The sequence below is a fragment of the Euprymna scolopes genome, chromosome 28 (assembly GCF_053919585.1).
Source record: "Euprymna scolopes isolate OS-2025 chromosome 28, ASM5391958v1, whole genome shotgun sequence".
NCBI lineage: Eukaryota > Metazoa > Mollusca > Cephalopoda > Sepiida > Sepiolidae > Euprymna > Euprymna scolopes.
In genome coordinates, this window is record NC_136509.1 from 95,894,426 (window position 1) to 95,917,584 (window position 23,159).

The 23,159-nt window shown below is 30.4% G+C and overlaps 1 protein-coding gene across 1 annotated transcript in view; it reads left to right on the forward strand.

Moving 5' to 3' along the window:
* LOC145249742 (chondroitin sulfate synthase 1-like) overlaps positions 1 to 23,159 on the forward strand; it is a 502,518-nt gene that overhangs the window by 39,429 nt on the left and 439,930 nt on the right. The gene's annotated exons all lie outside the window — the stretch shown is intronic.

The window sequence follows — 23,159 nt, forward strand, 5'->3', positions numbered from 1 at the left end:
TATATATATAGATATATATATATATATATATAGATTATATAATATATTAGATATATATATAGATATATATATATAGATATATAGATATATATATATATATATATATATAGATATATATATATATAATATATAGATATATAGATATATATATATATATATATAGATATATATGATATAGATATATATGATATAGATATATATGATATAGATATATATGATATATAGATATATATGATATATATATATATGATATAGATATATATGATATAGATATATATGATATAGATATATATGATATATATATATATATGATATAGATATATATATGATATATATATATATATGATATATATATATATATGATATATATATATATGATATAGTTATATATGATATATATATATATGATATATATATATATATGATATATATATATATATGATATATATATATATGATATATATATATATGATATATATATATGATATATATATATATGATATATATATATATGATATATATATATATGATATATATATATATGATATATATATATATGATATATATTGATATATATTGATATACATATATGATATATATATATTTGATATATATATATGATATATATATATGATATATATATATATATGATATATATTATGATATATATATATATATATATGATATATATATATATGATATATATATATATGATATATATATATATTATATATATATATATATATATATGATATATATATATATATGATATATATATATATATGATATAATATATATATGATATATATATATATATATGATATATATATATATGATATATATATATATGATATATATCTATATATATATATGATATATATATATATGATATATATATATATATATATGATATATATATATATGATATATATATATATATGATATATATATATGATATATATATATATATATATATATATGATATATATATATATGATATATGATATATATATATATATATATATATGATATATAGATATACTAGAGTTCGTTCAGCCAAAATCGAAACTAAAACTTACGAAGTATTCTTGATAAAATTATTTATAAAAAAAAAAAAATACTCGAGTGCCATCAGCTATAATCGAAACTAAAACATATGAAGAATTCTTAGTAAAATTATGACAAGAAATAGAACATAACTAAACGACCCGGATGTAAACGTGACACACAAGAACACACACGCTATCGTTATAATATATAGATATAAACGGCTAGATGTCTGTCCGACTCCATATTTTCAAACTCTCTCCTCCGAAACTAAAAGTTGCAGAGTGGCACTAGGGGGCTCAAATGATTGGATTATTTTACGGATCGCCCTTTATGGGTCTTTAGCCGGTTTAAATAGTTCTTAAGCGGTCAAAAAGGGCTCAAAATTGAATAAGTCATTAGTAATTTTGTACATTACTAGTTTTGGAACAGTTTGAAAATATGGAGACATATAGCCTCTCATGATACAAAGAAAAATCATTGTTTACTTTATATTTAGGATAGTCGGATAGCGGGATGATTTTTGGATTGTTGTCGGTCATGCTATTTGCTTTCTCATTTCTCCTCGCCACTTAAAATGCTTCAGTTTGGGGCTAAGAAAATGCATGTATTTTACTTGACTTTTGCATGGCTGGGTGGATTTATTAATTTATTTATTGCGGATTATTATCCTCATCTTAGTTGTTGTTTCATGTTTCGGCCAACTATTCCTCTGGCCTTCATCAGGTGGTGATCACGATAGGATAGAACTCCTAATCTAACCTGCATTCTCAGCAATTACTGCCATCCCTAATTGTTGTCGTCTCGCCACATTTTGGCCAAGTAAGCCTCTGGCTGGCTTTGGGTAGGCTTGAAACTGCTATCTTCAGCCAATTCTCACCTAGAGCCATAGATTCAACATCTCAACATCTACTGTGCCATGGGCCCCGTTGTGCAGTGGATAGACGTTGAATACTCATCTCAATGAATTCCAATTAAATAATGTGTGGATTTATATACAAATACTACTGGTCTTGTAGAACGGAATATTTCATATTACTGATTGTCAGTATGTTTTTATTGTCAATAACATTGTATAACAATAACCTACGGAAATTGGCTAGACAGAAGCCAAGTTTGATTTGTCAGCTTAAATGCTATTTGAGACTTTAAAAATCTGAGATAACTTTGTCAGATTGCATGTATTTAGTACTTGGAATATTTCAGCTACTGTATAACAGCATGTATGACAGTAGCAACATCTGTATGCAAATGACAGAGCCGTGTGGAGATGACGTAACAGCGAAGAAGAAAAAAATATAAAGAAAGATGCGGACCCTTGTAGTTAGACATAGACATGTTACACGCCTGGCTGAGAGCAACTGGAAAAGACGTGTCCTAAATACAACCAGGCAAAGGCAGTGCCATGTTTGACACTGCAATCTTAAGTACATAAGACTTTAGAATGAGATGTTATTCTGGAAAGTACGTGTAAATGGATGGCTCTCGTCTTGGGGGGGCTTCATGTTTTGACATGCTACTGGGCTTGACCTTTTCCTCCTGATCTGAAATGGAACACGTACATCAAATCTGTTGCTAAGGTAGCTGGAAAAATGGTAGGATCCTTCTATCGATCCAGTAGATATCTACCTGCTGATGCAATTCTCTACCTGTATAAGAGCCAGGTACGTCCAAGGGTGGAGTATTGTTGCCACATCTGGGCAGGAGCTGCTAGAAACACCTTATCTAGCATTGATAGTTCAAAATAAACTTCATTGCCTCGTAGGGATGCCTCTTTCTCTTCCCTGCAACCTCTTTTTCACAGAAGAGACGTTGCGAGTCTCTCTACTTTATCGTTATTTTTATGGCAAGTGCTCGACTGAGCTCAAATCTATGGTCCTCCCTCCTCACCCAAACTTTTATGAGAAACGCTCGTCTATCTGAAAACACTATCAATAATTTCTCCTACTTTATCTGTGCCTAAACCTAAACGTAGATTCACTGAATAAAGTTTTTCTTAGAACTGCACGCCTGTGGAACTCTTCCGTTTACCTGCTTTCCAGCTGACTACAATATGGCCGTCTTCAAGTCCAATGTAAACAAGTTCTTGATAAGCCGTTCAACTTAAGTTAGCAAAATTTACCGGTTTTCCACTACTAACGAATACTATGATTTTAATACTGTACACCCTTTGACCCTTATCCCCGAGTGGCCTCTGGGCCTTGATAAGTGGTGACGTCTATGTAAAAAAAAAAAAAAAAAAAAAAAAAAAAAAAAAAAAAATTGATGCGATTCCTGGTTGACTTGAAAAGCTTGTAGTGAATGAAGGCGCCTATATTTTAAACAAGTCCATGCATTAATTTCTTCTCATATTCATTAATTCTATAACTTATATTTCAAAGATAAATTGTGTGTTTTAGATCAGGGAGTTAGATTTCTATCACACTTTATATTTGTCGTATAGTAGTTCAATCGTCGTGTTTTATTTGCCACTAAGTCCTGTTTAAGCTATTTATTTTGGCGTCCGAAAAACTGGAAAAGAAAGTTCTGGGCATTCTGAATATAATTATAATTTTACTTTAAATATTTCACACTAGCTAATCATCTAATAGGAAGCCACAAAATAATGAACATTCATTTTTCAAAAGAATATGCAAATTAGGTTATCTTCAAGTTGCTCGTATGTACATGACTGAGTATATTAAAGCTCGTTTTTTTTAATAATTTTTAAATAGGAAAAAGTAGGCTTTTAATATCAATGTAAGAGCGAGAAAAACATTCAACTTTATAGGTATATAGATGTCTATTTCTTTCCTCTTTTTGTATGAATCTCACCTGTCTCTTTAAATGTATGTTCGTATGACTCGCAAAAACGTTTGACAGAGGCGACGGATTTTCACGAGATCGGTATCATTTTAAAGCTCGACCCTTCGGACGACAAATATTGAAAAATTGGCTAAAAACATTAATTCCTTCACCCTCAACCGGGCACTTTTCTACAAGGAGGGGTCGCTTTTTTCGCCAATATTTTAGTCATCCCCCGCTTTTCGATTGACTAACCTTCCGGTTTGGCGATGGGCGAAACAGCAAAGGCATTTTATTTTTCACGTTCTTTTCCTTCTACGCAGTATGGGTTCGAGCCTGCCCCCCCCCACCTCTAAACGCCCGGTCAACCAGGTTATTTATTTTGAGCACTTTCAATTGAATTAAAGTCTGTCAAACTTCTATCTTATGCATAGATCATCGAATAACGATTAGATCACTGTCTGACTGACGTTAATGAACATTTAAAATTAAAATGTTTAAATTCAACGTTATTTCATGCGGTTAATGGTAGCCGAATTGATACGGTCTCCGCTAATCGAGTCGGATGTCTCGTGTTGCGGGGTTCGAATCGTACGACTGGTGTTAATCGTGACACCCTGCACTGAAGATTCCAGAAAGGATGAAACACTAGTGTCTGTAGGTATTTAATTATTATAGTAAAAAAATAATTATATATATTCTCAAATGTCGGTGAAGCTTGCTTTAGCTATTAGCTCTCATCTGAACGAATAACTTCCTGGAAATCGTGTGCATGTGAGTCAAGTATTATGGTTCAAGTGTTATTGGAAGCCACTGATGTTGACAAGATTGAAAATCTGTTGCGAAATAATTTTTATTTCTCCTCTGATTGACACACACGTACACACACACACACACATATGTATAATATATATATAATGTATAATATATATATAATGTATAATATATATATAATGTATAATATATATATATAATGTATAATATATATATATAATGTATAATATATATATATAATGTATAATATATATATATAATGTATAATATATATATATAATGTATAATATATATATATAATGTATAATATATATATATAATGTATAATATATATATATAATGTATATATATATATATATAATGTATAATATATATATATAATGTATAATATATATATATAATGTATAATATATATATATAATGTATAATATATATATATAATGTATAATATATATATATAATGTATAATATATATATATAATGTATAATATATATATATATAATGTATAATATATATATATATAATGTATAATATATATATATAATGTATAATATATATATATAATGTATAATATATATATATAATGTATAATATATATATATAATGTATAATATATATATATAATGTATAATATATATATATAATGTATAATATATATATATAATGTATAATATATATATATATAATGTATAATATATATATATAATGTATAATATATATATATATAATGTATAATATATATATATAATGTATAATATATATATAATGTATAATATATATATATAATGTATAATATATATATATAATGTATAATATATATATATAATGTATAATATATATATATAATGTATAATATATATATATAATGTATAATATATATATATAATGTATAATATATATATATAATGTATAATATATATATAATGTATAATATATAATAATATATATAATGTATAATATATATATATAATGTATAATATATAATGTATAATATATATATATAATGTATAATATATATATATAATGTATAATATATATATATAATGTATAATATATATATATAATGTATAATATATATATATAATGTATAATATATATATATATAATGTATAATATATATATATATAATGTATAATATATATATATATAATGTATAATATATATATATATAATGTATAATATATATATATATAATGTATAATATATATATATATAATGTATAATATATATATATATATAATGTATAATATATATATATATATATAATGTATAATATATATATATATATAATGTATAATATATATATATATATATAATGTATAATATATATATATATATATAATGTATAATATATATATATATATATAATGTATAAATATATATATATATATATAATGTATAATATATATATATATATATAATGTATAATATATATATATATATATAATGTATAATATATATATATATATATATAATGTATAATATATATATATATATAATGTATAATATATATATATATATAATGTATAATATATATATATATATATAATGTATAATATATATATATATATATAATGTATAATATATATATATATATATATAATGTATAATATATATATATATATATAATGTATAATATATATATATATATATATAATGTATAATATATATATATATATAATGTATAATATATATATATATATAATGTATAATATATAATATATATATATATATAATGTATAATATATATATATATATATAATGTATAATATATATATATATATATAATGTATAATATATATATATATAATGTATAATATATATATATATATAATAATGTATAATATATATATATATATATAATGTATAATATATATATATATATATAATGTATAATATATATATATATATATAATGTATAATATATATATATATATATAATGTATAATATATATATATATATATAATGTATAATATATATATATATATATAATGTATAATATATATATATATATATATATATATATGTATATATATATATATATATATATATATATATAATGTATAATATATATATATATATATATATAATGTATAATATATATATATATATATATATAATGTATAATATATATATATATATATATATAATGTATAATATATATATATATATATATATAATGTATAATATATATATATATATATATAATGTATAATATATATATATATATATATAATGTATAATATATATATATATATATATAATGTATAATATATATATATATATATATAATGTATAATATATATATATATATATATAATGTATAATATATATATATATATATATAATGTATATTATATATATATATATATATAATGTATAATATATATATATATATATATAATGTATAATATATATATATATATATATATAATGTATAATATATATATATATATATATAATGTATAATATATATATATATATATATAATGTATAATATATATATATATATATAATGTATAATATATATATATATATATATAATGTATAATATATATATATATATATATATAATGTATAATATATATATATATATATATATAATGTATAATATATATATATATATATATATATAATGTATAATATATATATATATATATATATAATGTATAATATATATATATATATATATAATGTATAATATATATATATATATATATATAATGTATAATATATATATATATAATGTATAATATATATAATGTATAATATATATATATATATAATGTATAATATATATAATGTATAATATATATTATATATAATGTATAATATATATAATGTATAATATATATATATATATAATGTATAATATATATATTATATATATAATGTATAATATATATATATATATATAATGTATAATATATATATATAATGTATAATATATATATATATATATAATGTATAATATATATATATATAATGTATAATATATATATATATAATGTATAATATATATATATATAATGTATAATATATATATATATATATATAATGTATAATATATATATATATATAATGTATAATATATATATATATATATATATATATAATGTATAATATATATATATATATATATATAATGTATAATATATATATATATATATATAATGTATAATATATATATATATATATATATAATGTATAATATATATATATATATATATATAATGTATAATATATATATATATATATATAATGTATAATATATATATATATATATATATAATGTATAATATATATATATATATATATATATATAATGTATAATATATATATATATATATATATATAATGTATAATATATATATATATATATATATATATAATGTATGTGATCTTGTTTTAAATCCTCATTGCGATAATTTCGTACGACACATCTTCACAATTGAACTTTAATAAGTTTGGCGAAGAACAACTTAAAAAACCTCATGTATGGACACTAAGATTTTCGTTTTTTCTCAATCTAATGATTGGTGTTAAGTTAATTCCTTTATCCTTTCAAACGAATTTCGTTTTGTCTCATTTCTTAAAGGACTTAATAGAAGTCGAGTTCACGCATGCGTACTTCTCCAATGATTGGTTTAACCCTTGCCCTTCAAAAGCTCTTTGGCTAGCCATCTAATTCCTGGAACGACGGATGTTGCCAAAGGAAGTTGTCAGTTATTTTTATTTATTTTATTTTTTAAACAAGCAGGAAAGGGGCGGGTTACTGTAACGCCGCCGGAGTGGACAAGAAGGAATCGAGCAATTAATTGAAGCGGAGAGGATAGTGTTTACTTCATTTTGGTTCTTCTCTTTCTGTATTTAGCTCGGTCTCTCGTGTGTGTGTGTGTGTGTGGCACCTTCTCCCTTGTGTGTGTGTGTGGCACCTTCTCCCTTGTGTGTGTGTGTGGCACCTTCTCCTTTGTGTGTGTGTGTGGCACCTTCTCCCTTGTGTGTGTGTGTGTGTGGCACCTTCTCCCTTGTGTGTGTGTGTGTGTGTGTGGCACCTTCTCCCTTGTGTGTGTGTGTGTGTGTGTGGCACCTTCTCCCTTGTGTGTGTGTGTGTGGCACCTTCTCCCTTGTGTGTGTGTGTGTGGCACCTTCTCCCTTGTGTGTGTGTGTGGCACCTTCTCCCTTGTGTGTGTGTGTGTGTGTGCGTGTGTGTGGCACCTTCTCCCTTGTGTGTGTGTGCGTGTGGCACCTTCTCCCTTGTGTGTGTGTGCGTGTGTGTGTGCGTGTGTGTGTGGCACCTTCTCCCTTGCGTGTGTGTGTGTGGCACCTTCTCCCTTGTGTGTGTGTGTGCGTGTGTGTGTGGCACCTTCTCCCTTGTGTGTGTGTGTGCGTGTGTGTGTGGCACCTTCTCCCTTGTGTGTGCGTGTGTGTGTGGCACCTTCTCCCTTGTGTGTGTGTGTGCGTGTGTGTGGCACCTTCTCCCTTGTGTGCGTGTGTGTGTGGCACCTTCTCCCTTGTGTGTGTGTGTGTGTGTGTGTGTGTGTGTGTGTGTGGCACCTTCTCCCTTGTGTGTGTGTGTGTGGGGGGGGGCACCTTCTCCCGTGTGTGTGTGTGGGGAGGCACCTTCTCCCTTTTCTCTGTGTTGCAATCGGTTGATTCGGTTCTAAGGTTCGGGAAGAAGTGAGTCACTCGCTTAACAGCACGTTTCTGTCTTCTTTTCCAATCGACCACACCTGGCCTCTCACCACCAATGTCACACCGTACAATCTGAAAGTCAGCAACACGAAATACTTTTGATGTCCACGACTCTCTGACACTTCCAGGGAATTTTCCCCAGCTTTTATATCCTATCAAAAAAAAAAAAAAAAAAAAAAAAAAATAGCTTCTTCCATCATGCCCTTCGGGTATATAAATGAGCTAGCCATCCTTTCCTTCTTCTTTCCCAAAGAGCGATGCAGATACGGCCGGTACGTCGTATATTTGTTTTTGTTTCTAACCATAACCTAGCCTTAAACGGTACCTCCCTCGCTCTTTCGCATATACCCCACATGTGTATAGCACCTCTCTTTGTCTTCTTTTTCAAATGAAACTGAAGTGCAATTCAACACTTGTCGTTCATATTACTATAATTTCTTAAAATAACTGAAATCTGCATGAATTTTGAACTTTAGAAATCTGTAAGGGTTTTCCACTTCAGTAATGAATTTATCCAGTCTTATATTTAGCACAATGAAACTTAAAGCTTAATATAATTATCGTAGCCTTCAAAAGATTTAACCTTAAACTCGTAAACAGAAAAGAAAAAATATCCGTATACGTAAACTTTTTGTACGTCTTAAATCAGAACTTTTAACGTAGCCATTTTTATCCACGCTTGCTCTAGAATGTACAAATTCTATAAATTGTCATTTTCGCAATTTTCGGTACATATTTAGTTTGGGGTGAATTTATTTTAAAATATTTTTTCTTCTTCGTATATATTTGTATGTTATTCCACATATGGAAAAATGTTCAGGGTTACAGGTGGTGTAAGGTGCATAAAAACGTTAATTTCTTATATTTTATTTTGATATTTCGAGCGGTACTCTGCTCTTTATCACAAAATTAGTCTGGGTGCCCGGCGTTTCCCATATGTTTGGAGGTGTGTTGAGCAAAAAAAGAAGTGGTAGTAGGCAGGCAGGCTCGAACCTGTACCATGAAGGAGGAAAAGAACATAAAAAAAAAAAAAAAAAAACAAGCGTGAAGGCTTTACTGTTGTGCTCATCGCCAAACCGGAAGCGGCGAACTTTAAGGCTAGTCAATCGAAAAGAGGGGATGACTTTAGAAAATATCGGCGAGAAAAGCGACCCCTCTCTGTAAAGTGCCCGGTTGAGGGTGAAGGAATTAATGTTTGTAGCCAATTTTTCGATATTTGTCATTTGAAGGGTCGAGCTTTAAAAGATACCGATCTTGTGAAAATCCGTCGCCTCTGAAAGTTTTAGGCATACATACATACATGATTGCAACGTCTTGTCAGACGAGTGCCACTCTCCCAGACACTTAAAGTCCATGAGCCCAAAAATGACTTCCATCGCCACAGGACTATTTTTAATAGACAAATGCCTGAGGGAGTATCTATACACAGATGATGTTACAGAGTCTTAGCTTTGTACGACAGGTGAGTCTCTCTCTCTCTCTCTGTTCAAAATGTTGAGATCCAGCAACAAGCAAGAGCAAGATAGCCAGCAACAAGTTAAACTGCAGACCAGCTTAGTGCGGGTACTGGTCTCCCGCTTTATGGTTTTTAAATCAGATTTGCTTCTCTTAGAGAGGTTGCCTTCACCACGGCCTATGGGAGCCCTTTCCACCCCAACACACACATACATACACACAAACACGCACGGTGCTAGTTGGTCGTTGACCCCGAAAAAGGGTTCATTCATACATACATGCGGGCGAACACGATTTATATTATAGATGTAGCGAAATGAATCAAAATGAAAACGGTCAAGAATACTGGAAATATTTGGGTAGCGGTCATTCTTTACCATGACGTGCATGATGGTTCATGTGAATTCTCTGAACCGTTTGACCAAAAAGAACCTTTTTTTTTTTTTTTTTTTTTTTTTTTTTTTTTTCTTCAAAATATTTGTTTTCGATCTAACCGGCATCAAAAAAAAAAAAAAAAAACTGATTTCAAAATGTGTATAAATAACACAAAGTGTTTAATAGGTGAAAAACTGAAAAGAACGTTAACGAAAAAATATTATTTTACATTTTTAATTCATTTATATTTAGTCATTGTAATATTTTATACAGTTTATTATAAACTATCATACAATAGTTATTAATTATACTATTTTTCTTTTAATGTTCTTTTCAGTTTTTCATCAATTCTTAGTAATATCTATAAAAGTGAACATGTCTGTGTACATTTCCCTACGCAATAACTCTGTCAATTTTAAGTCTACAGACTCGACATTTGATATACAGGGTACTGAGATTTGGGAAAATCGATGTGATCGGTTTTCGGTCAGAAATTTGTCTGTTAAGGGGTCAAAGTTTAACAATTTGACCTTTGAGAACTCTACCAAACTCCTCCGACAATTTTGGGTCTAAACACTTGAAATTTTAGATATAGGTTCCTTGGACATGGATCTAATTTAATAACTTTATTTGAACCCAAAACAATAAATGTTAAGGGGTCATAATAGGGGTCAAATTTTTAAAAAATTAACTTTTTTTTTTTTTTTTTGCTCAGCATACACCTCCAAACACCCGGGCAACGCCGGGCCGAAATGCTGGTCGAATTATAAAACTGAATCGTCCGACTACACCTGCTTGCATCTTGTCCATCCAAAAACATTGTCATGTAAACCAGCTTGTATTTGATAAAAATCATGCTCCTTTCCCGTCCAACCATATTGAGTTCAAAAAAATTTCAGTCTTTGATTAACTTGTTTCAATCATGAAACTGTTCTGGTTTCGATTTGAGCTGATGACACTCAAATTATTTTCTTTTTTTTTTTTTTTTTTTTTTTAACTTTTGAAATCATGACTGTATATTGGGTATAATATTAAATAATTGACTTTATATTAATAAATACGAAATCTGCCTAAATTAAAAAATATATTTAAGCGTATTTTACGACAGGACAACGCCGGGAGCCTCTGCTAGTATTATGTATAAATATGTAATTTATGTTTCCCCTTTAAAGCATCATATGTTTGACTGTCTTCAATATTTGCTTGTCTCAGTTGTGATAACATTGACTATATGCATAACGAAACCTACGTAATAATGGAAGAAATCGAATATAGACATTCAGCTATACTTTAAAAAAAAAAAAAAAAAAAAAAAAAAAAATGGTTGTAGATTAATTTTTTTCGTATTTGGATTCTTTGGACTACTGTTCTCATCTGGAGTGATTTTCACAACGTTTCGGTCGATGTAACCCCCGACCTTCTTCAGGTGTATCTTGTCAAACTCAAGAATTTCAGGTGGAGTCCTTTATTTACTTCACGGGGTAGTGTGCTCTTGTATCGTCAGCCATGATTGGATAGAGATCCTAACTAATTCACGGTTGTATTTTGTGGTCGCCCACACTGAGGATTGAACCTTCAACCATCAAGAGAATATCACTTTTTACACTTGATTTTTTTTTTTTTTTTTTTTTTTGTCCCAGTAATCTAACCACTGCGCCACAGGTCCTTGCGGAATAGTAGTCTGATGAATCCAAATAATACAAATAACCAATTCTCTCAAAAAATCAGGAACGTAATTTCTTTTTGTTATTGGAATAAAACTCAACATATGCTCTGAAGGCGGAAATACATTTTACTTGAGCTTTTTTGTAACAATTTGGCCTATATAGGTGAATCATGTTGACACACTGGTTCTTGTTAGATCACTGAAGTTGAGCAACGTTGAGCTTAGTCAGTACTAAAATGGGTGACTATTTGTGAATTCCAGGTGTTGTATGTGCTCTTCGGGTATCTCGGCATTGTCTCCAGTCGTTCTGGACTTCTCCTTGAGCAGTGGCGATTCAGGGGAGGTATGGTTGGGATGGGCAATCGTTGCCTCACAATTACATGCGCAGCTACCTATATATTAAAAAATAGAGAAAAATCTGTATGACATATGTACCGCTCACGGAATGAAAAGATCATATTCCAAAAATCACGTAATTTGATCAAACAGTTTATTTATATTTAGAATTTGTTCTTACGATTCTAAGCGATTAATGGTAAATCGGAGATATTAGACTGAAAACAATCTCTGAAGTTCGAATCGAGTTATCCCCCATTGGTGCCGGAGCAAGACCTTTAGTCTTCGTTTCCTCAAAATTTTTTTTTTTTTTTTTAATTTTTACTAAAAAAAAAAACTACTTAATAAATTTAAGTTATTTTTGGATTATATTTTCGTTTTGCTACGAATTCGTATATACATATTTTCTTGATTTTAATATTAGAAAATTTTGGGCAAGAACCGAAACCACTTAGTATTTCTTTAAATATTCTGGTAAAATCAATCCAAAATATGCCAGACAGTTTACTATGAGTGACCTTGTCATTTCATCTTTATTTAACTGTAGATATAATTAGAATCTGCTGATGCCATTTTGATTCTGAAACCTTATGAAAATGTTGTTGGACCGGAACTAGCTAACGTTTTTGGAACCACTGATCTGTTCCCCATAAAACTGGCCCCCTCCTATTTCCTCTTCAACTGCTCCACCCCTCTCCCCAAAGTCTTTGACTCTTCACTGTTCGGTACTATTCTACTTCCGGATTTGGATTTTTGACGGACTGGGACAGGCCCTTTTTAACCTTCCCTTCAAACTTCATTTGCTATGTGCGTTCTCTACTCAGAACTTTCCTTTAAGTTGAGCGTCTTTCTCCAAATCATTGGGCGCAAGTACCGAGTGAAATGAAGTTTTAAATTTCCGGCATTTTTAATAAGTCGATAAAACAAATGTCTGTGTGTATATATATATTATATATATATGTATAATATATGTATGTGTGTGTGTTACCAATGCAAGATAAGTTACTCTTCTGTATACCTGGATAAGTTTTTGTGCTTTAACTTATTTTAAAGAGTTTATTTTTTTTTTACTTGAGAATGAAAATACAAAATGGCGGTCACTCTAAAAAATAAAGTTAAACATCCTACTGATAGGAAAACACTTAATGTCACAAATTGTGCGAAAATATAATGTTCTAGTATTTTTAGTTTTTGATTTTTGAGCGATTATCGAGGCTCCACAGGACTGAGACCGCCATTTTGTTCGTTCTAACTAACACTTGACACTACTTTAGTTTTATAAGTAAAAGGAAATGCATTTAAGGTAAGTTAAAACACAAAATACGTAACCAAGTAGGTTGAAGAGAAACTTAACTTGCCTTTGGTAACATTTATTTGTGGTATATTTTTTTTTATTCGCTTTTTGTTTTATTGTCTCTTATGAAGCTTTCACTAGAGGATTTCAGTAAATACTTTACCGTCTGGTACGCACGATAAAACTGGAAATAAAAGAGAAAAAAAACACTTAAAGATTGTACCTGTAGGATTCACAATTTATCACTAATGGAAATTGATATCTGTCCGAAGCTAAAAACGATACTATCACTATTGCATTTATTAACTAGCAAAACTTGGGGGAATTCGAAATAATTAATATAGTTTAATTAACAATCTGTTAAAGCTGATATTTTTCTGGATAGGGCAAAAAAATCTAAAAAAAAAGGCCAAGTTCGTGAAATATGGCTTTAAAAGGGCCAATCAAGAATGAGTGATCTCCCCTTGATGTTGCATCAATGCTTTGAAAAAGGCCAAATTTCACCAACCTGCCCCCGCTTTTTTTAAAGCAGTTTTGGCCTTCAAAAATTGTATTCGGCCTTTTTTAAAGCATAACGTATGGACTAGTGAAGAAGCAAGTAGAATATTAGAGATGTTAAATTCAGTTTTGTTGCTGTCTTGCTGAGGTATTGTTTCGTTCCGTCCTATGCGGTTGACCCTCCCAGACTTTAGACAACCCTCAAAGGCAAAGGTAGTACATATTCATTCATCATATCATTTCAGTCTAGTAAAAATGCGGTCGGTGGAAGACCATTTTTATCATTTCCTGCCATGATTTCCTTGGCTGTCTCCTGTGAATTAATCATTTTCGTTGTATGAGGCATATTTCAAAATTAAAGTCTAATTTTTGTTCAAAAGTTAGAGCTATGAAGACAGGAGTGGTACCATCTAAAACGAGCTACCTTTTGTATTCCAGAATTTATTTTTCTACATAGTCATCACTATTCTCGATGCAGTTTTGCCAGGAATTCAATGGATCATTTCTGTTTCTGAAGCACATACATGGCAGGTTGCTTTCTTAGTCTCTCACCATCAATATTTGCAACAGATGAAACTTTCAGGTCATGAATGCATAAGTTCAGTCATCATAACAGTTCAATTTTCAATCACCTCTGATCCATTTGGACGGAATAAAAACAATAGGAGGCATTACTTTTGGAACTCTCATTGGACATTTAACCCCAGAACTGACATTCTTTCAACATGTCCATACCATTGATGTCTATTCTTCTGGGTACATCTTCCGATACTGTCCAGGTTTAATTTGCCTCTGAGCTTTTCAGCTCTTTAAGACTTGCATTACATGTCATATTCTTGTCTCGTATCATTTCTCTTTATGCCATGCATGTCCTCCAGAGTTATACGTACGTTTACATGTAGTGGGCAAACTTAAAAAACTTTTTTTTTATTCAATCCAAGTTTTCCTTCGAATTGGACTCTTATAACATGGCAGTTACTGAACTGTTGCAGTTCAAACCTCTGACCCATATGCTGTTCGATACCGCAAAGGAACAAGCAAATAAAAAAGAAACAAATCCGACTCGGCTTTTAAAAGTGTTTTTTTTTTTTTTTTTTTTTTTTTTTTTTACAATCTTCCCAATCATGTTGACCCAAAAACAAAAAGGGAGTCGTCTTCTATTATAATAATGTTAGTTTTCACACAGCACTAATGACCAAAGATCTAGGAGAATTTGGTTAGGAAATCTTGCCCCATCTTGCATATTTTCCTGACCTAGCCCTCCCGGAATCGCTTCATAAAGTATACTGAATTTTGGAATTCCTGCAGATAACTTTCGTCTTCAGATTTTGCTGTTCGTTTTCATCTGCTGCAAGCTTTTATGGTTTAAGACTTCTTCAGATTGACTACCGACCAAAATCTTTGTCTTCATCTGCAAACTCTTTACAATTCAAAGTTTCTCTGGATTGATACTGCCATTTTGTTTGGAACATTTCTCTTCTAAAACTAAAATGGCTTCCAACTAAAGAGTTGCCAACATCCTAAGTGGAATAATTTTCTGTGGAAACGAATTGGATTAAAACTTGGCACCCAGTTTGTTAATCCGTGTCTTTAACCACTTAATGACCATCGCCTTCTGAATAAATAACGAGACATTGAAGATTAAAAACAAAATGTATTTCATTGAAACCGCATTACATTCATATAATTCTTTTGGTACTTGTACAGTTTAGTCAAGACATTAAAAAATGAAAATATCAAAAAGTTTAAATTGTATGTATCTGTTATAGAACAAATTTCTCCGGAAAAAAATTTCACTTAATTTCATCAAGTAGTTTTTTTTTTTTTTTTTTTTTTTTTTTTACAGCGGAAAACCTGTTTTTCTGAGAGCGCGTTGAAGGCGGCCATTTTGGATTTATAAAAAAATTTTGTTTGAATTTTAGAAATAACAAAGGGAGATAACTCCAGTTAAAGCGCTGACACCCCTTCCCATCTTTAATACTAGCTAAATCAAACATTTTTCTCGGCATTATAACATTGTTTTTTCGCTGTAAAAAAACCCAAAAAACTGCTTGATGAGATTAAGTGAAATTTTTTTTCAGAATTTCGTTCCATAACGGATGCATACAATTTAAACTTTTTTCGATATTTCCATTTTTTAATGTCTTGACTAAACTGTGCAAGTACCATTCTTTTTATAGCGAATGAAAATGTTCAAAGTGTCTGAAAGAGTTCGTTCATGCCTGTAGAATGGTTTCATTTCGTCATGCTAAGAAATATCGAATTATTGCTTCCTAGTTGGAGAGAGTTTGGATAATATATAGTTGTAATTTCTCGTGTAATCTTCAATCTTAAGGTGCATCTCTTCAAACTGTAGAATCTATACAGAACTTCGAACCCTTTATTTCTACGATGAGCTTAGATTGTTCTCATTGCATGTCAACCATGATTGGGTATAAGTGTTAACTGCCAGATAATCTTTTAGGACTTGACCTGTGATGTTACAAATAAGGGTGTTGATAATGATACAGTATTCCCTGGTCTGTCTTCTACCACTCAACCTAAGATCTCCTTTAATAACAAAGGATAACATAATTACTTTTTACCTGGCTGTTGTGGGGACAGAATGGGAAATACTAACCCCATAAATGGTTCAGTTCACGATTCCATATAAGTTCCAAAGAAGGTTCTTAAAGATCTGAGATTACATTGTCTAAAATGCTGGAAATAATCCAAATGAAGTCGTCAGATGGATCCAAATGCAAATTATCAAACCTCCTCTCAAGCTCGAAAATATACAGGGTGGAACAAAAGTTGTCGCCCTAAAGAAAACAACACTACAGCTTTATTTTAAAATTTTTATTGAAAAACAAAATCAATTCAGGTAACTTGGTTATGTAGTAGAGCTTACATCTATTCAGTTTAGCAGTCTTCAGCCTCAATCACTGTCTTGATACGGGTCTGGAACTGAGAGCATGCGTTTTCCACAAGCGCCAGTGTGAGCTTGGTGATCAGGCTGGCTTTGATGTTGTGGCAGGTCATGTTGATGCTCTAGACATATGACCAAACGAAGTAGTCCAGCAGGCTCAAGTTGGGGCTGAAGGGGGTCAGTGAGAGAAGGGTACAAAGTCATAGCATGCCTTCTGAAGCCAAGCCTGGGTCTTTTTCGACTTGGGGTCAGTGCCGAGTCTTGCTGCCACACTCCTGGTCTGCCAGCAGCCACCTGATTGCACCAAGGGATCATCACACTCTTCAGCACATGCAAGTAAACTTTGGTGCTGACTTTCAAGCTGACTGTGATGTGAGGTGGCATGATGTGGCCCTTACTTGAAACCACACCAAAGACCATAACAGTGGCCGGAAACTTTATCACCCTGGGAACATCCCTGGTATTTGTAGCAATCTAGCGATGCATTTTGAGTGCTGGCAATGGGCCTGTTATAACTTGGATCGGTAGAGAGCATGAGTTGTACAGTGGTGCATCTCCGATCTTGCTTTTTAAACATTCCTTCTTTCAGATCTGATAGAAGGCTCCTATCACTCTTGGGATTTGTACACAACTGACCAACTAGATGATCTGCAACAAAAACAAAAAAAAAACGGTTTTCATCAAACGGAAATGGAATCCTGTCAATTTTATTGATCCACCCTGTATTCAAGTTTGATCAAGTTTGCTATCATTCATGTATAGTATTTAAATGTCGGGTTTATTGAAATTCGGGTACTTCTCCAGTTTATGGAACGTACTGAAAGAAGTTTCTTATTTAAAAACTCATTCTTAGCATATGGAGGAGAGATTCTGTACAATTTAATAAGCAAATAATACCGTAAAAATTAAAATTAGCGTAGAAATCTTATAAAAAAAAAAAAAAAAAAAAACATAGCATAATCTATAAACTGCAGAAGTACAAGAATTTGTGAACCAACCAAGATAAATTAAGATAGAAGTTGTCTTATTTTTGCTAAGGTTGATACATGACATAATCACATTGGCACACCGGTTTTCGTCAGATCACCAAAGTTAAGCAACATTGAGCCTAGTCAGTACTAAAATGCGTGACCATTTGGGAATTCCAAGTGCTGTATATGATCTCTGCTTACCTCTGCATTGCTTCCAATCATCTAGCACTTCTTGCTACTGAACTTGAGCAGTGCCTATTTAAGAGATGTGGTTGGGATTGTGCAACCCTTGCCTCACAATTACATGCGCAACTACCCTTACAGAGAGTATCCATTGTCTTTCAAGACTGAACAGAGGCATCGATAATAAGGTTGTCTTTATACTTTATGCGCACAAAACTATAGATATGAAATCTATTATTAGAGATTTGGTATCTGTCTTAAGCCGGAATTAAACTTACTATCTTCAGGGTGGGTGAGTAATATAGTATCTGTTCTATCACCCTCCTGGGCATTACCTATTTATGTGCAGAGTAATATGTCCATTCTTCATGTATACTAACAAAAATGTGTAGCAGGTAAGTGTAAGGAATACTACTACTACTACTACTACGCTAATAACAGCAAATTGTATCCCCTTTTTTTTTCTTTATTTTCCTTTCTTCCTTTCGACTAATCAAAGACAGAAATAAAAGTAAATAAAATGTGCAAAAGAAAGTAAAAAAAGGAGTTAAGATGTGGAGTCGACGTATTCACGTTGCGTTGGTGTAAACACTTTGCAAAGCATTAAAAAAATGGCACAGAATTCGACCACATCTGCACAAGGTTCGCACAAGCTTGAAAAGTTTTTGAATTTTGATTTTCGCCTTGAAATGGCCTCATTTCTATTATTACCTTGAAAAATTCTTGAAAATACGGAAAATGTCTTGAAAATCGTATTCTTTATGTCCAGTAAAAATTTGTGTGGCAATATCTAATATAAAAGGCAAAAATGGGCGTACGCATTTGTATGTTTGCGAGAGGCTTTTTTCATCGGGCTTCTCGCGTCAGTTACATTCCGGGAGAAGTTTCCTCATACTTCTGTATCGTAATATCTCAGATTTGTAAATGGACATTGTCTCTAATTTTATTGTGATCAGGTTTTAGAAAATTCCCTTGTTTCAAGTGTTTCGCTTTCTCAAATAAAGCGAAACTAATTGATGCAAACAAATCTGCCTGGCCTTCCGGGTCGGAACGTTTTGAAGTCGATTAGGTTTGATCAATGTACGAGAAACCCTTCATACCAAACAATTATTATTGACACTGCCAGAGTTCCCCCTCCCCTTTTTGTGGGGGAGGGAGGTGGTTTTCCTCAACATCGTGGGGAAAATATAAACAAAACGGCAGGAAGCTTAACTGGCCTCTTGCCAGACGTTTATTACTGCACGTGCGTGATTCTTAACCTCATTACGCTATGGTGTAATGATTAGTGAGAAAGCTCGAGTTCGATCCCACCTTTCTCTATCTTTTTATTTTTTTTATTTCGTCACTCGGCCAAAAGTTAATTACCAACTCTTTTTTTTTTTTTTTTTCTCCCTCCTTCATGGTACAGGTTCCTGCCTTTTTTAACACTTACAAACACCTGGGCAATGCTGGGCACCCCGCTAGTTAAAAATAAAATGTCTGAAATTACATCGTATTGTGGATACAAGAGTTATGTCCCTTGATCACGATACTATCATGTCTTTCACATAACATAGAATAGTTTTGTGATAAAGAGACGTAACTCTTGTATTCACAATACCGGAAATTTAAAAGTACAATAGAAGGAAAATAACATTTAATCACGCTTTGTTGGGCAAATATAAATGGGTCAGGGAACTGTTTTGTATGAAAATGACTTTTCCTGTTAACTTTTTTATTATCGCTAGCATTTCAGCTACGTTCACTTTTCTAGATATATAGATATACTAGCATTTCAGCTACGTTCACTTTTCTAGATATATAGATATACTAGCATTTCAGCTACGTTCACTTTTCTAGATATATAGATATACTAGCATTTCAGCTACGTTCACTTTTCTAGATATATAGATATACTAGCATTTCAGCTACGTTCACTTTTCTAGATATATAGATATACTAGCATTTCAGCCCGGTTTTTCCCAGGTGCTTGGAGGTGTATGTTGAGCAAATAGAAAAAAGCAGTCAATTTTTTTAACTTTGACCCCTATTATGACCCCTTAAAATTGTTTTGGGCTCAAATCAAGTTAAGTTAAATCCATGTCCAAGGAGCCTATATCTAAAATTTCAAGTGTTTAGACCCAAAATTGTCGGAGGAGTTTGGTAGAGTTCTCAAAGGTCAACTCATTGAACTTTGACTCCTTAACAGCCTAATTTTTTGGCCGAAAACGGATTACAAAGATTTTCCCAAATCTCAGTACCCTGTATATCAAATTTCGAGTCTGTAGACTGAAAATTCAGTTATTGCATAGGAAAATGTACACACACGTTCACACACACACACATATATATATATATATATATATATAGAGAGAGAGAGAGATAGTTTATATATCAAATTGTTATGAAAACTTTAATTTTGTCGGGAGGAGGTCTTGAAAAATTTTTTAAAGCCTTGAAAAGTCCTTGAAAATGAACATTGAAAATCTGTACGAACCTTGATGCAATCGGAGGGAGTATACCATTGCTAGTATATGTAATGACTATATACTGAGGTGACTACGAAATGGTGTGATCATTCCTTGACTCCTTTGATATGTACTCCGCTATTACGTCGCTATTCTCCTTATATGCATTGAGATTTAATGAGTATTAAATTGTTTTGAGGGAGATATTAATTCGTTTCATAATTCAGATTATTTTCTATCAAACTCTTTTCCTTTCATCCTTGCATTTCAACTTCCCTTCTATGTTTTCTATAGGTACACACATGTCTGTCCTTGCATGAGTTCATTTCTCTTTGAGATGTGATATCGCTCTAAAGCTCTCAGATATCCTTAAATATGCCAAGTTCTTTTTATCTATCTAGTGGATGTGTTTGGCACCCAAGATACCATTTTCAGCGCTAATTTTAATCTCAACATAAATTCTTAGAAATGTGTTCCAGAATCCTGAAACTTTCTATCTTCATGCCAATTACTACCTCATCATTTATGTTAGACCTAGCTGAATAATTGTTGAACGGGTACATTTTAAAATCTAATATACAAGCCCGTCTGAATTGTACTTTCATGCCTGACATTGCATCTAACAAATCGATATTTTATTCTACCTAGCCAGTGAATCATATTTTTCAGTCTAGGGTTTTCATTAAAAAATTGACATTCAAATATCAGATTGGTGCAAGCTTTTTTGCCGGTTTGAAGAAAGCTCATTTTAAATCATGAATTTATTTTAGTAATATTATTGCTTAAACATCTCGTGTGCGCGCACACACGCATAATGTATATATAATCTTTAAAATTATTAAAGCATAATTCATATTTTTCTGCGATATTCCCACTCATGTTTGCCTTAAAACTCCCTTTAGTCAACAAAAAGTCATCTTCCATCATGATAACGTTAGTTTTCACACAGCACTACTGACCGAAGATCTAGGAGAATTTGGTTGGGAAATCTTACTCCCATCTTGCATATTTTCCTGACCTAGCTCCCTCGGATTATCACTTATTTCGAGGATTACAAAACCATTTAAATAGGCTCAAATTAACATCACTATAGAAAATTGAACTGGAGTTAGATTCATATTTTGCTTTAAAACCTAAAGAATTTTACAAGCGGAATATAAGCTCATTGAAATAAAGTTATGGAGGAAATGTCGTTACTGTTATGAATAAAGATTTTCAAATCGATTACAAATATCTGCTCAGAAGTTCAATTTCATTATGTAATCAAGATTGGATGAAATCGCTCTAAGACTGATTAATAAAAATGGCTTCCATATAGCTGATAAAAAAACAAAAGTAAATCTTAAATTGTTCAAAATCTTTCAATTCATATTCATTAGGAATTGTTAAAATTGAGTGAATTTGAATATGACAGCAAAATATTCAACTAACTGTCCCGATCTGGTATTGTCCATTTTCTTTTGAATTAATCATTTACATGATTGAAATATAGGAGTTTCTTTTTTCATCTGCAAGAAAGTTATTTAGGTTATGCACAAATGAAAAAAGTCTACCCTTTATTTTATCAAAGTAGAAAGTCCATTGCAATTTAATAAATGGAAAAAAAAAAAGATTTTGCTTTCTCGGATGGGGATTGAAATCAAAATCTGTTATCAATTTGGTCACCATGCCAGTGATTTATTTTACGTTTTTCTTTTTAGTTTTAGTTTTTAAACAGAAATAAA